Source organism: Macrobrachium nipponense, chromosome 11 (genome assembly GCF_015104395.2).
Source record: "Macrobrachium nipponense isolate FS-2020 chromosome 11, ASM1510439v2, whole genome shotgun sequence".
In the NCBI taxonomy this organism is placed as follows: domain Eukaryota; kingdom Metazoa; phylum Arthropoda; class Malacostraca; order Decapoda; family Palaemonidae; genus Macrobrachium; species Macrobrachium nipponense.
Genome location: NC_061087.1, coordinates 15,490,512 through 15,494,766, shown reverse-complemented (window position 1 = coordinate 15,494,766; position 4,255 = coordinate 15,490,512).

Below are 4,255 nucleotides of genomic sequence, written 5' to 3'. Positions count from 1 at the left end.
CTATGGGCAAAGGGTCGTGCCGGCATGAAGCGTTCTTAATTCAAACCAATCTACCCTTAATTATTAGGAAAACAACGCAACATTAAGCAAGAAAGTAGCAAGGAAATCGAAGCATGTGTGTATGCCAAAGCAGAATGGGTTAAGTATCGAATTCGAGTAGAAGCTGAGGTAGTAGACATCATCTTGAATCAAATCATTGCGATGGATTGTTAGCAATTCCCATTTCTTTGTCTATATATATATATATATATATATATATATATATATATATATATATATATAATATATATCTATAATATATATATATATATATATATAATTATATATATATATATCTATATATATATATATATATATATGATATATATAATTCCAAACAACGAGCAAAATATATCTGATATCCATGATTGCCAGACGTTACATCATGTTGAAGGAAAGAAAATCCAACAAAAACTTAGCGTCCATCCTTATCAGAATAACGTTTAGTTGTCTGTTGCGTGTATTAGGAACAGATATGACATAATTCCCTAGATAATTCACTGCAACGGTATTGTGAAAGGTGCCCCACATCCTCTTAAGTTTTTTTTCTCAACTAATAACGGAATAGAAAAGACTTGATGGCTGTCTGCCACACGCAAGGGTCTTCAGTGTTGGATAATCAGTTTGAGAAACCTGCGTTATTATTGACAAAACCCCGTAAAGCAAGAGCGCTTTAATGAACAATAATGATAATGGTTACTATTATCATTATTTTTGTGAGGAGAACTCTCAACGCCAAGAGCAGAAGTAACTTTGTATAGGGTCTGCACTGTTAAATATATCAAGGGTAGAATGTGCGACTTCATGAAAATGTATATAAAATGTCACACTCTTCCATTGATATATTATTGCGGATCTTATACAAACTTAATATTATTAGTATATTGGTAATAGTAGTAGTAGTTGTTGTTGTTGTTGTAGAAGTAGTAGTAATCTCGTTGCACCTTAATTTTCAATGTTGATCGTGATGAAAATTAAGTAAATCTAAATAAAATTCAGATGACTGGTTGTTAAAACGTCATCTTTTTCCTTATGGTGCTGAAAGGCTTTCGACAATTTGGAGGTTTGAGTGCAAGAACCTTAGATTTTCAATGGTATGAGTGGCAGCATTCAGTCTTGCGAGAATTGCGGTTTGCCATAAACCGCACCTAGTAATTATTTTCAGTAAATGAACTCAGTTTACTTTCGTAAAGCCGAGTTTTTTTCAGTTTGTCAGATCTCATAAAGAGGAATAAAAGGAGCTCTGAAATATAATCGATTGCAAGAAATCTGCGTCCTTTTGTCTGGTTTGCCATCGACTCAAACGTCAAGAATATCGCTGATCGCTGAAAAGAAACTTTTAGCCCGTCTTGGTTTAAGCATAGTGGGAATGATTTGATTTAACGCCGTGGGTCGTTACATTGAGCACCAATGTTACCGATATGAATCTGATTCTTATAAAAATTCTAGAAATTCAGAACTTCAGACTTATTTTGGCTAGATTCGCATAGACTACAATGATAAAGCTTCAAAAAAATTATAAAAAAAAAATGGGTATTTTATGAAGAAGCCGTGCTTTCCTGTCTCCATTTAGTTTTTAAAGAGTTGGAGATTCATGTTGTCCTTTGCTCTCCTTTGGAATGTTGTTCTCATACGATTAAGTTTTTTTTTATCCTTTGCACCTTTCCTCGATAGAATTTATCAAAAGCAAGTAGCTCTTACCTCTTCTCCAGCTCCCTCCCGCCAACCACACACACACACACACACACACACACACACACACACACACACACACACACACACACTTTTTATCTGGCACAACAAAGTGGCATCTTGTTTTCTTTCAAGTAGGTAATATTTCGCCTTTTGTTCCGTTGAGCTCATTAGACTCTTGCATTATTTGCTACGATAGTCTCCTCCTTGTAAAGAGTATATTAATAAAGGGAGAGAGACTGAAGTCGGTAGTGTTGTTAAACAAGAGAGAGAGAGAGAGAGAGGATCTCCCACTGTGTTCTCTAGCACCCAAGTTTGAAGGTCTGGTGTTGCTGATTACAAAATCCTCTGCGTAATTTCCGAGCGTCTCACGGGCGAGATGAATATGAGATGAAACTTAATTAGACGTCCGAGTGAAAGAGGTGCCAGTGTCAGGTGATGAGTGCGATCTCTTCCTACTGAGGAGGATTTAAGAAATGAGATGAGGAGGAAAAGACAGTAACAATTTATTTTCAGGATTTTGAATTGTTATTCTTTTCCTCGTGTAAGTCAGTGTCATTTCTCTACACGCAGTCATATATATATATATATATATATATATATATATATATATATATATATATATATATATATATATATATATGTATATATAGTATAATATATAATATATATTGCTATAACAGAATCACGAAAGTTAGGAACGTGATAAATCCATAAATAAAGATAAATGCCACGAAGGAAAAATAAACGAAGGAGTCTGCGAGATCTTTCGGCTTAAAAGCCCTTTACTGAAGCAGTTACTGCTTCAGTAAAGGGCTTTTAAGCCGAAAGATCTCGCAGACTCCTTCGTTTATTTTTCCTTCGTGGCATTTATCTTTATTTATATATATATATATATATATATATATATATATATATATATATATATATATCTATATATATATATATTATATATATATATATATATATATATATATATATATATTATATATATATATATATATATATATATAATATATATGTGTGTGTGTGTGTGTGTGTTGTATATATATATATATATATATATATATATATATATATATATATATATATATATATATGAATAATTATCACATTCCCGTGATTCATATGAATTATTCGAGCTACAAATGTCCTTTAATATATATATATATATATATATATATATATATATATTATATATATATATATATATATATAATATATATATATATATATATATATATATATGTATATATATATATATTATATATATATATATATATATATATATATATATATATATATATATATAGATATATATAATATAGTATATCATATATATATATATATACTATACATATATATATATATATCTATATATATATATATATATACTATATATATATATATATATATATATATATATATATATATATAATGTTATATATATATATATATATATATATATATATATATATATATAATATGATCAATTATCACTATCACATCCCCGTGATTCATATGAATTATTAGAGCTACAAATGTCCTTTAATATCTAAGTCGCTCTACCTCGGAATTAATATATTTTCTTATATGTGAACCGAAGGGGAATTTTTTTAGTTGATAAAAATTTCGTCCTCTCCTGGGTTCGAACCACCACCCAGGGGACAGAGATGAAATGAAGACGTCACTGACGTCTTGATTTCTACTTTGTTAGCTGGGCGGTGGTTCGAACCCAGGAGGGGACGAAATTATTATCAACTAAAATATTCCCCTTCGGTTAACATATATGAAAATATATTAATTCCGAGTCAGAGCGAATTAGATATTAAAGGACGTATCATGACTAGACGCCGTTAAGATTAACCAGCTTTCTGTTGCGGAAGTGGAGTATGAAGTTGTTTGATATAGCAAGTAGATGAGTTTGTTCTCGACGAAATGAATCATAATGCGTCAGAAGACAAAACATGAATTAAAGTTGATATCTTGTAATTATCAAAATAGATTCCTGTAAAAGAAAACTATTGAGATAGATATTTGTCTGTCCATCCGCACTTTTAATGTCTGCCCCCAGATCCTAAACACTATTGAGGCTAGAGGGCTGTAAATTGGTATGGTGATCATCCACCCTCCAGTCATTAAACATACCAAATTGCAACCCTCTAGCCTGAGTAATGGTTATTTTATGGAAGGTTAAAGTTAGCCACGATTATGCATTTGGCACCGCTATAGGTGCCAACAACGAATGCCACAACCGGGCCGTAGCTGAATGTTTCATGGGCCGCAGCTGAGTTTCAGGGACGGTGGCTGAGAGTTTTACACAGCATTATACGCTGTACAGAAAACTCAATTGCACCGATGAAACTTCTGCGTATTGTTTACTTATGGATTTTTTTAATGTCGTTTTTGCCTAACATTGAGTGACGTAATAAGATCCTTCTCTCAGGAAACTGCTCGTATACGTTAGATAATTAATAAATAGCGATGGGGAGAAAGTTCCACTTTTTCCTTCCTGTCATTAAAC